At 42.3% G+C, this 12,379-nt stretch overlaps 1 long non-coding RNA gene across 1 annotated transcript in view; it reads left to right on the top strand.

Annotated features, from left to right (window-relative positions):
* Positions 1-846, top strand: part of LOC121103255 — a 1,311-nt gene extending 465 nt beyond the window's left edge. Inside the window, exon 2 of the long non-coding RNA XR_005835406.1 lies at positions 597-846. This is a non-coding gene — a long non-coding RNA (uncharacterized LOC121103255). The remainder of the gene's footprint in view (positions 1-596) is intronic.
* Positions 847-12,379: the final 11,533 nt, after the last annotated feature.

A 12,379-nucleotide genomic window follows, 5' to 3' on the forward strand; every position in this document is an offset into this window, starting at 1 on the left:
CCCCCCCCCCCCCCCCCCCCCCCCCCGGCTCCACAGTGAGGCTTGAAGGTCAGCAAGGAAGAAGTAGCTCCCCAAACATCTCTCTGGCTGGTGGGAAAGCCTACCGTTAGACCTGCGTTCGGGACAGCAAGCACTGGCCTTTTTAGTTGTCTGTTACAACGTGAGTGTTTTCTGCAAGGTGCTAGATTAAGTGATGCCGCTGCGGGCACCAGCTGGGTTTCATTTCGTTTGATTATATTACTTTCCAAAGTAACAGAGCCTGGATCGTGAATTCCAAAAGGGAAGAAGCTCCAACACAGGGACCCTAGAAACGGAGGTGGGGGGCGCAAAGGGCAAGCCTCCTTCCCCCTTAGGTCAAAGCCGGCGCTGGGGCGGGGGCTGAGGACCCAAGGTCCGCTGAGTGGCCCCTGCCTTCACAGAGGGTCGGTTTTCTGCAAAGCAGAATTCCTTCCGCCAGGTCGGCCGGGCGTGGCTCGTCCACACCTGCCCCCAGTTCCACGTAGAAAGCACGTTTATTCCCACACTTTTCACCAGCCTCGTGCTGTTCACAGGGCCCCCTCTTTCGGAAGAAATTTACTAGTATTTACATGTAATAGGTTCAGCTTTTTCCTTCTGATTTGGAGGGGACTGGAACGAGAGGAGAGGCTGTCCTGCTGGCGCAACCAGCTTGAGATGAAGGCATGACGTTCAGCCGCCCAGGGAATGCTGCTTCCGCCCTGTCTTAGGAAAATACCGGGGCATGGGAAGACCTTGGAGGTGTGGTTTCGCAGACATCGAGGTATCAGCAGAAACAACTAGATTGCTTTATCTTTGAAATGGAACATAATTGGGGGGTAGGGGAGAGCAGAAAGGGAAGGGGAAGAGAAGAGAGAGGGTCAGGGTGGCAGGGGTTTTATTGTGCGATTTGATGTTTGTGTCGCTGAAAAGGAGCCTAACCTGCCTCGTTCGACATTCATTCACTCACGTTACAACCACAAAGGCTTCATGGGAATGGGGTTCTGTTGGTTTGTTGGTTTTGAGGGAACTTGGAGGAGGCTGGGTTTCACATTCGCAGCCCATGTGAGGTGGCCTGATGATTCGTGCACTGAACTAATTTAGGAGAAATGTTCGTTTGGACACCGTAGGAATGGTTAACCTTCAAGAAATTTAAGAAATCATGGTGGCGAGATGTAATGGTTGATTTTATGTGTCAGTATTTGGTCAAACATTATTCTGGATGTTTCTGTGAAAGTGGTTTTTTTGGATGAGATTAGCATTTAAATGGGTGTAGACTTTGAGTAAAGCTTGTGAGTGGGACTTACATATTACTTGAAGGCCTTGGTAGAACAAAGACTCACCTCCCCTGAGTAAGAAGGAGTCCTGGCAGGGGACTGCCTTTGCTCTGGAACCACACCTCTTCCCTGCATCTTCAGTTTGGTGGCCTGCCTTACAGATTTGGGGTTTATCAAGCCTCTACAATCTCATAAGCCAATTCATTAAAATCTTTCTTTTTTCCTCCCTTCCTCCCTTCCTCCCTCTCTCTATATACATGTCCTGTGGGCTCTGTTTCTCTGGAGAACCCTGATAATTCAGGAAGGGCTATCAGATTTCCATAGAGTAAAATAAAGACCATCTTATCTCTATCATTTGAGGCAGGGAGACTGCTGATATACATGTGAAGACTTATTTTGTTTTCCAAAAAAACAAAACCTGATTTCTAGTTTAATTCCATTGTGGTCAGAGAACATATTCTGTATGATTACAATTCTTGAAATGTGTTGACTTGTTTAATGGCGCACTGTATTCTATATTGATGACTATCCGTGTGCACTTGAAAAGAATGTGTATCCTGTTGTTGGATGGGGGGTTCTGTAAATGTCAACTAGGTTAAGTTGGTGGGTGGTGTCATTCAAATTTTCTATGTCTTTACTAACATTTCTGTCTGCTCATTCTAGAAATCACTGAGAGAGGAGTGTTAAAATATCCAAGTAAGATTGAGGATTTCTTTGGTTCTGTCAATTTTTGCTTCATGTATTTATAATGTGAAGGCATGTCGTTGGGTGCATATATTTAGGATTGTCATGTCCTGTTGAATTAATCCTTTTATCATTATGAAATATTCCTCTTTTACTGGTAATAATTCTTGTCTCGAATCTACTTTCTCTGTTATTAACATAGCCACACGAGCTTTATGATTCATGTTAATGTAACATACATCTTCTGACCCTTTTACTTCTTTTTTTTTTTTTTAAAGATTTTATTTATTTATTCGACAGAGATAGAGACAGCCAGCGAGAGAGGGAACACAAGCAGGGGGAGTGGGAGAGGAAGAAGCAGGCTCACAGCAGAGGAGCCTGACATGGGGCTGGATCCCAGAACGCCGGGATCACGCCCTGAGCCGAAGGCAGACGCTTAACCGCTGTGCCACCCAGGCACCCCTGACCCTTTTACTTCTGACCTTTGTCCTCATATTCAATGTGTACCTCTAATTAATAACATAGACTTAGACTTTAAAAATCCAAGCGACAATCCATATCTTTTATTGGAGCGTTGAGTCCATCTATATTTACTGTAATTACCGATATGGTTGGTGAAATCTGCTTTTTTTGTTCTTTTAAAAAAAATAAAATTTACCCTTTTTCTTTTTAAAGGATTTTATTTATTTATTTGAGAGAGGGAGAGAGATCACATGTGAGCAGGGGGAGGATTAGAGGGAGAGGAAGATAATCTCAGTAGACTCTGTGCTGAGCCCAGAGCCGGACATGAGGCTCAATCTTACAACCCTGAGACCATGACCTGAGCCAAAACCAAGAGTCAAGATACTTAACTGACTGAGCCACCCAGGCACCCTTGCCATTTTGTTCTTATCTTCTATTTGTCCCATCTGTTCTTTGTTTCATGTTTTCTTTCTTTTTTTTTAAATTTAAATTTTTTTTTTTAATTTGAGAGACAGAGATAGTGACAGAGATAGCAAGAGAGAACATGAGCAGGGAGGAGAGGGAGAAGCAGGCTCCCCGATGAGCAGGGAGCCTGATCCTTGATCCCAGGACCCCGGGATCATGACCTGAGCTAAAGGCGCATGCTTAACTGACTGAGCCACCCAGGTGCCCTCATGCTTTCTTTTGTACTTTTTAGTATTCTATCTCTTCTATTTGCTTTTTAACTATGCAGATAGATAGATAGGTAGATAGATAGATGAGGTAACTTAGTGGCTGCTTAAGAGGTTAGAGTACCCGTCGTCAAGTTATCACATTCAATCATGAATTAATACTATACCGCTACAAAAAAAAAAAATAAGAATCTTTAAACAATATTTAACTCCATTTCTTGCTTTGTGCTATTTTTGTTGTATATTTTACTTCTGTATTTGTTACAAAGCCCTGCACACATTGTTATTGCTTTTACTTTAAACAGTCAACCGTTTTTCAAAATCTTTTGCTTTCGAAAGAGTTACAGACTCACAGGAAGTTGCAAAATTAGTACAGAGAATCCTGTGTATCTTTCACCCATCTGCCCCTGGTGGTACCATGTTACCTGGCTGGAATACAGTGACAAAGCCAGGAAATTGTGCCTTATTCACATGCCACCAGTTTTCACGGGGGAGCATGTCTGTGTGCATTGGTATAGTTCCGTTCCGTTTTACCACGTGCACGCATTCATATAACTACACCACAAACAAAATACGAGCCTGTTCCATCACTACTGAGAAATTCCCCTGTGCTACTTATTCCTTCATAGTCCCAACCCCCCCCCCCCATCCCACCCGCAAATTCTTATTCTCCAGCAACCATTCATTTGCTCTCTGTCTCTATAATTCTGCCATCTTGAGAATGTTGTCTGCATGGTGTTATTCAGTATGTAATCTTTTTAGACTGGCTTTTTTTCACTCAGGATAATGCCTCTGAGATCCATGCAATTATCATGTATCAGTAGTTCACTCCTTTTGAAGGACATTTGGGCTGTTTCCATATTTTGGCTATTGTGAATAAAGCTTTAGTGAACATTCGTATATAGGTTCTTGTGTAAGCATAAGTTACCGTTTCTCTGGGATAAATGCCCAAGCATGGAAGTGCTAGGCCAAATGGTAAGTATATATTTAGTTTTATAAGAAACTGCCAAACTGTTTCCCAATTTGGTTGCCCCGCTTAACATTTCCATTAGCAATGTATGAGAGATCCAGCCTCTCCATAGTCTCATCCACACGGATTATTATCGTCATTATTTAACTCATTCCAATTGGTTTGTAACAATGTGTCGTTATGTTCTTAATTTGTATCTCTCTAATGGCTAGTGATGTTGACGACTTTTCTTGTTTATTTGCCATCCATATATACTCTTTGGTGAAATATCTGTTAATGTCTTTTGCCCATTTTCTAATTGGATTGCTTACTTTTTTACTTGTTGAGTGTGCGAGTTCTTTATAATTCTAGATACAAATCCTTTGTGATATCTGTAGTTTGCAAATATTTTTTCCCACTCTGTGGCTTATCTTTTCCTTCTCTTATGGTTTTCACAGAGCAAAAAGGGTTTTAATTTTTTTTAAAGATTTATTTGTTTGAGAGAGAGAGAGTGCATAAGCAGGAGGGGCAGAGGGAAAGGGAGAGAGAATCTCAAGCTGACTCCATGCTGAGCACAGAGCCCGATGCAGGACTTGATCTCAGGACCCTGAGATCTTGACCTGAGCTGAAACCAAGAGTTGGACGCTTAACTGACAGGGCCACCCAGGGGCCCCAAAAAGGTTTTTAATTTTGATGAGTTAATTTAATTTCGCAATGTGTTCTTTTAGGAACCCTACTTTTGGTGTCTTGTCTAGCAACTAAGTAATGATGCTGAGCTTAGCCCTAGGTTCCAAAGATTTTCTCCTATGTTTTCTTCTAAAATCTTATAGTTTTTAATTTAAGTCTGTGGCTCATGTGAATAATTTTTTATATGAGGTATAAAGTTTAGATAGAGGTTTTTGTTTCTGTTCGTTTTGTCTTATGTCTGCCAATCGCTCCAGTATCATTTGCTGACCGGACTGTCCTTCCTCCATTGAACTGCTTTCGTACCTTTGTCAAAAACTAGTTGGGCATATTTGTGTGGGTCTGTTTCTGGCTTCTCCATTCTGTTTTGTCGATCTATGCGTCTGTTCCTCCACTGATATCACACTGCCTTGATTTCTGTAGCTGTGTAGTAAGTCTAAAAATTTCTCCCACTTTATGCTTTTCAAAGCTGTTCTGGTTATTCTAGGCCCTTTGCCTTTCCATATGCATTTTCGAATAAGCTTGCCTTCAATTTTTTTTTTTAAGTTTCTGTTTTGTTTCGTTTTTTTTTTTAAGGTTTTATTATTTATTTATTTGAGAGAGAGAGAGAAAGAGAGTGAGTGAGAGAGAGAGAGCACAAGCCAGGGGGAGAGGCAGAGAGAGAGGGAGAAGCAGACTCCCTGCTGAGCAGGGAGCCTGACATGGGGCTTGATCCCAGGACCTTGGGATCATGACCTGAGCTGAAGGCAGATGCTTAACCAACTGAGCTACCCAGGTGGCCCAAAAGAAAGTTTTAAATAGTCTTTTATGTTTACTCACAACTTTACTAATTCCAGGACTCTTTACTTCTTCCTACAGATCTAAGTCTTTATCTAAGATTATGTTCCTTAGGATTTTTTTTTTCAGTATGTTTCAGCTACTAATTCTATTTTTGTCTCAAAATGCCTATATTTTGTCTTCATTTTTGGAGGATATTTTTACTGGATATAGAATCTAAGTCAACTAATATTTTCTTTCAATGCTTTGAAAATGTCATTCTACTGTCTTGTGAATTCCATAGTTTCCAGTTAGAAGTCAGACATTATTAATATTGTTCCTCTGAATGCAATGTATCCCCCTCCCTACATTGGCTGCCCTTTTTTAAAAATTAATTTATTTATTTTTAGAGAGAGAGCAAGCGAGTGAGAGAGAGCATGCATGTGTGAGTAGAGGGAAGGGCAGAGGGAGAGAATCCTTCAAGCAGACACCCCCCCCACCCCCCGAGCAAGGAACCCCATGTGAGACTCCATCCCACAGTCCATGAGATCACAACCTGAGCTGAAACCAAGAGCCTATGCTCAACCGACGGAGCCACCCAGGTGCTCACAGTGGTGCTTTTAAGATTTTGTCTTTCCCTTTGGTTTTCTGAATTTACTATGATGTGCCTTAGGTGTGGTTTTCTTAGTATTCATCCTGCTGGGGTTAACTTTGATCCTTGGATCTGTAGATTGATGTATTTCATCAATCTTTGAACAGTTTCATTCGTTATCTCTAAAAATGTTTCTTCCCCATCTGTCTTCTCCTGTGACTCCATACATATATGTTAGGCTGTTAATGTCCCACAAGTCTCAGATGTTCTTGTTTATCATTATTATTACTATTATTATTATTATCTTCTCTATATGGTTCATTCAAAAAATGTTCTAATTAAAGAATAATTGCCATACAATATCCTGTTAGTTTCAGGTGTACATCACAGTGGTCCTCTATTTTATACATGGTGAAATGAGCCCCGTGATAAGTCTAGTTATGGTCTTAAGTGGTTCATTTTGGATGCTTTCTGTTGATCTAGCTCTGATTTCGCTGATCATTTCCTCTTCTGTGTCCAGTCTTCAGTCAAGCCCTCCAATGAATTCTTTGTTCGGGTATTGCATTTTCAGTTTTATAAAGAACTGATTGGCTCTTTTTAAGAGTTTCTCTTTCTCTTTTGGCATTTCCCATCTATTCACCTATCCCACATCTTTTCCTCTAACTTTTAAAACACATTTGTAGTGGTTATTTTATAAATCCTTGTCTGGTAATACCAATACCTGAGTCATCATGGGTCTGCTTAATTTTGTATTTTCCCTCTTGATTATGGATCACATTTTCTAGAAATTTTTTCTGAATGCTAGAAATTTTAAGTGATAAATTGTATGGGCACTGGGCTATTTTGTCTTTATCTGAAGATTGTTTTGTTCTCTCAGGCAGTGAAATTACTGGCAAATACTCTTGATCATGTATGTAGCTCCTTGGTTTTAGGCCAGATACATATATATATATAATTTTTGGAAAAATGGATTGTAATAAATCTCACTGGAAAACAGTAGATTAAGTGCTTAGGACCAATGAAAACTACATACTTTAGGACCTAAGGATGGGTGTACTTGAAAAATTAACTCTGGATTAACTGCAGATACAGGTTTTTCAGAATTTATTGGATGAGAATTTCTTTAGACTCTAGTATAATTACAATCATTTTAGATATCAAGAATCTTCAGAGTACAGGTCTAAAAACTACCTGTTTCAAAACATCTCATTAATCAAGTGATTGTTACCACAATTCTTAAATCTTTTTATCACAGTTCCCAGTATCACAAATAATGAGACAAGTTTACAGAGAGGTTGTCTACAAGGATGTTTATTGCGGCATTGTTTATAATAGAGAAAAACAACCCAAATGTCTATCAGCAGATGACTGATTAAATAAAGGCGGCCTTAAGTCCTCTACTACAGAATGCTGTACAAGTAACGTATCTATATTTAAGGGCACAGGAAAATGTGTTCATTTTATATTAACTGAGAAAAGGTTACTAAACAGAGTATATAATATCTATTTTCCATTAACAAAAAATGTTGGAGTGTATAGAAAAAAGTGTGTGTGTGTGTGTGTGTGTTAAAGAAAAGATTATCTTTAGAAATAGGACAACAATTTTTATTTTATTTTTTATATTTGCATCGTGGATCCCAAGACCATCCATTATGTTCATTGATTCACTAGTAGGACTCACAGGACTCAGAAAAGCTTTTATGCTCATATTAAAATCAGCAAAGGGAAAAGGCACATGGGACGGAGTGCAGGATAAACCAGGACAAGCTTCCAGTTGTCCTCAGCCTGTGGAGTCACCCCGACGGTGCTCACTTTGCCCAGCAACAACGTGTGACAACACATGTGAAATGTTGCCGGCCAGGGAAGTTCGTAACTGGGGAGGCTCACTGAGCCTCAGTGTCCCGGGGTCAGTCACACGGGCTTGCACTCTCCACGTTCCGGTCAGAGGTATATACAGCAGGCCCGAAGCCTCAAGTGTACAAAAGCGTTGTTCACCGTAAATCACGTTGTTAGCACCAACTGTCGGGTGTGGCCCAAGGCCGCATACAAAGACACTCTCACCGGGTAGGATACTCCAAAGGCTCAGAGGTCCAAGGGCAGGTCCTGGACCTGGGAAGGTGCAGGTTTGAGCAGCCCAAGCCTGCTGAGGTAACTCTTTACTGTACGATACTTTTCTTGTTTTGAATGTTTTATAATAACCACATATTGCCTTTATCATCACAAACAGTAATTAAATTGGGAAAATGCTGCAGAAAATGAAATGCATCAGAAATGTCTGTGTGTTGTCATTCTAATATTGTTAGATGTCACCAATTCACACCCTCAAAGACAACTTCCCAGGCTGCCAGAAGTGACAGCTGCCTAAGTATAGGTGACATATATCATTAGAAGGAGCTTTGCTGCCAGGAATTCTCTGAACTTTGTAAGTAGTCTCATGAATTTATACCAGAGACCAGGAATCAACTCTCTTCCTGCATTTTGAAGAAAAAAGTCTTAGTCCATGATGCCCACTGACTTTCCTGGGCAGTACTGTTATAATAAATTATAATTAGTGGTTTGAAGCAGATACTTTTTTCCTTTAAAAAAAAGCGTGTGTATCCGAGTAAAGAGCTTTGTGGGAGCTGTACCCTTTGAGTTAGAAAAGAGCTACAGTAGAAAATGGCTTATTCTTTTGGCAGCTGGGAGAAACTGTCACTCAAGAGCCCGAATATTATTCAAACAGGAGAGAATGAACCTCGTAGAATGTTCAGGTGTGGAGAGGCCCTCGGAGCCTTGGAAAATATTCTGCATTGCTTAATGCCGAATGCTAATTGATGGATCTCTGCTGATTGCTGTTAGTTTTAAAGCTGCGTTCAGATTAGGCTTTCTCTGCCTCAGAAAATGTGGCAATTAAAAAGCGCTTTAATATAAGAGAGAAGGGGCCCAGGAGCAACGCGGATGGCTCCGTGAGCTCATCCAAAATAACGACAGATGTGGGGCCGGTGAAAGTGCTCGAGGTGGGTAAACAACTCGGCACAGGCGCAGCGATTTTTAAACACAGGCTCAGAGGTTAGCTTGTGATAGTTGACAGCAGGGAGCTTTCTCCACTTTGTTCCTGTTACCTCCCAGCCCTGCCTTTTCTCCCTCTCTGTTGTCCTTTCCCCACCTTTTCTCCTTTGCTCTCAGCACCCTGGATTCTAGTTACAGTGATGGAAACTTTCTGTGGCTGCCTTCCCTGCGAAGAGCTTCAGCAAATCCAGTTATTTCTAGAACTACTGGAAATAGGAGTAAACCAGAGGTGGGTGATGTAGGAAAGATGTTAGGGTTCGAAGCTGACGGCCCAGAAAGAATTCTGGAGATGTCTTTGGTGCAAAAAGGTGGTTTTATTGAAGCACAGGGACAGGACCCGTGGGCAGAAAGAGCTGCACTGGGGTCAAGAGGAGTGGCCCATTGTGTACTTTCAAGTCGAGAGGAGGTTAGGACTAGTGTAAGTCTCTAAGGAATTTTGGAGGCAAGGTTTCCAGGACCTTGAGGGGACTAGCTATTTTTGGGAAAAGGTCTTTTATCACTGCCTAATAAAGCCTTAGTCATGAGACCCTTCAGATGTATATTGGTGGGTCATGTGCTTGGGGGATGATTGCCAACACATATCTTGCAGGTTTAGAGTTAAAAGAAGTTTCCAAAGGAATTTTTATGTTAGAGTAGACTTAGAGGATCCTGGGGATCGGACAAAGGTTGCCTTTCACCCTTAGCAAAGTTTTCACATGAGGCAGCTGAGCTCCTAGCGGAACGTCACTCGGCCTGTGTCAAGGGCTTGTCAATGGGCTGTAAGTAGGAAGGAAGTGTAATTTTCCCACGTCAGTGGGCAATGGCTGGTAATTTTGTTTCCCCACCCTCCCCTCCCATTCTCTGCCCCCAAAGACTGACTTCTGTGGGCTGCGACAGCTGGGTGTTTTTGCCCTCTGGCTTCTGATTAGATCAGCCAGTGGGAGGCACCAGCCGCAGACGGGAGGATGGGAGACAAAGAAGTGGAGGTATTTTTTCTCCACCCCTGGTCCAGCCTGACTGCTCAGCTCCCATCAAGCACACCCTCTCCTGTGGCAATAGATTCCACCTGATGCCAGTAACAGCTCCCTTTCCTTGCCCTTTGAGGCTTGGGGGTCTAATAGTTGCCTTTATATCCCTTGAAGCTCCTCCATGCTTTTCAGTTCCCTTAACCCTCCTCACCCCTCTGGAAATAATCTATTCTTAAAACTCTCTTTAGGGGGCGCCTGGGTGGCTCAGTTGGTTGAGCGTCTGCCTTCAGCTCAGGTCACGATCACAGGGTCCTGGGATTGAATCCCGCATCGGGCTCCCTGCTCAGTGGGAGCCTGCTTCTCCCTCTGCCTGCTCCCCCTGCTTTGCGCTCTCTCTCTCTGACAAATAAATGGATAAAATCTTGAAAATATAAAAAATAAACAATAACTCTCTTTAGTATCTATCCCTTTTTGAACAGTCACGTGTTAGCTTCTGGGACCCTAAATGACACAGGCAGCCACTTCGGTCCTTTCTGCAAGAGGGGTTAAAGCAAGCATCAGGTACCATTAAGGTACTGGGGAGTCACTTGTCACCTGTGCAGTCAGGTGGCTGCCCTCTTTGCTGCCATGCTGAGGTTCCAGTTAGGGCAGTGAGACACAGGGGGAGGTGAAGCCAGGGCAAGCTAAAGCAACGTGCAAGCCAGAGAGAGAGCTACAACCACAAAGGAGTGGGGGTGGTGATTAGTAATAAATGGAACAGGGAGGAGAGACAGAGGCGAAGCAGCTCACGAGGGAGAGTTCCTCAGCTGCCTCAGAACCCGATGGCGCGCCCCTCTAATCCCTGGGCTAGCCAGCTGCACCACACTCTTTGCTCTTCAGTCCCATATGATCGCAGTTTTCCCTTATGTGCCAACTATATCCTATGAGTGGTGGACCCTTTAGCGGATCACTGTCTGTTCTTCACAATAAAAGCAAGCCTAACTAAAATATGTGTGGGCCCCCAAAGTTGACAGCACACCTTACTTGGGACCTGGAGAACCATAGCGGGCATGAAAGGTCTGGAGAAATAATGGAAGAAGTGGAGGAGGAGTAGGGAATACGTTCCCCAACTCCTTCCCTACCCCTTTTGCATGCTCTTCTCTATGGTTTCTGGAAGGCGACTTGTCTGTCCTCTGTCCCTTTTTCCCTGAATCTGGCAGTTCCAAAAAGTCTGGGGCTTAGAGGATGTGGTACAATGTCGTGATTTAGAGTGATGGCTCTGGAGTCAGCCGGCCTGAGTCTCAGTTCCAAACCTTTAAACTACTAGATGTGAAATCTTGGACAAGTTACTCAGCCTCTAGCTGAACTTCAACTTCCTCATTTGTAAATTGGCAAATTAATAGTATCTAGTCATAGTGGTGTTATGAGTGCTAAGTAGACTAATCCATAGGAATGGTTCAGCGATCAGTGTAGTGGGTTGTATCATGTCCCCCCAAAAGATATATAGTAAGTTCTACATACCCACCCCCGTACCTGCAACTATGACCTGATTTAGAAATAAGGTCTTTGCAAATGCTATTAAGTTAAGAATCTTGATATGAGATCGTTCTAAATTTAGGATGGACTCTGAATCCAGTGGGGAGTGTCCTTGAAGAGAAGAAAGGGGCACCTGGAGATACATTCATAGAGACATAGGGAAGAGAAGGTCATGAGGGGAACAAGGCTGAGACTGGACTGGTATGACCGCAAGCCAGGCTATGGCAGCAGCCATCAGAAGCTAGAAGAGACAAAGATGGATTCTCTCCGAGAGCCTATGAGAGAGCATGGCCCTGCTGGTACCTTGATTTTGGACTTATTTCCTACAGAACTAGAAGAGAAGAAATTTCTGTTGTTTCAAGCCACTCAGTTTGTGGTAATTTGCTATAGCAATCCTAGGAAAACATGCAATCAGTATGTTTTCTCTTGTTACTTTAAGAGGGATCCATGTCCACAGTGACTGAGGAAAGATAAGGGTAACGTTCAGATGCAACTGGAAACAGTCTCTTGATTTTTTGATGTCCTCTGTTCATTTACAAGAGAAGGGTGAGCAGACGGAAGAGATAAATTCATGAAAGTGGCCTCACTGTGATTTCTTTTTATTGTTAATATAATTTTTTTCAGTTTTATTAAGATATAATTGACATGTGACTGGCATAATTTTAAGATGTACAACATAATGGTTTAACTTACATATATTGTGAAATGATTATCACACTAAGTTTAGTTACCATCCATCATCTCATATAGATACAATAAAAAGAGGAAAAAAGGAGAAAAAACATTTTCCTTGTGGTAAG

This window comes from Ursus maritimus, unplaced genomic scaffold (assembly GCF_017311325.1).
Source record: "Ursus maritimus isolate PB19 unplaced genomic scaffold, ASM1731132v1 scaffold_18, whole genome shotgun sequence".
NCBI lineage: Eukaryota > Metazoa > Chordata > Mammalia > Carnivora > Ursidae > Ursus > Ursus maritimus.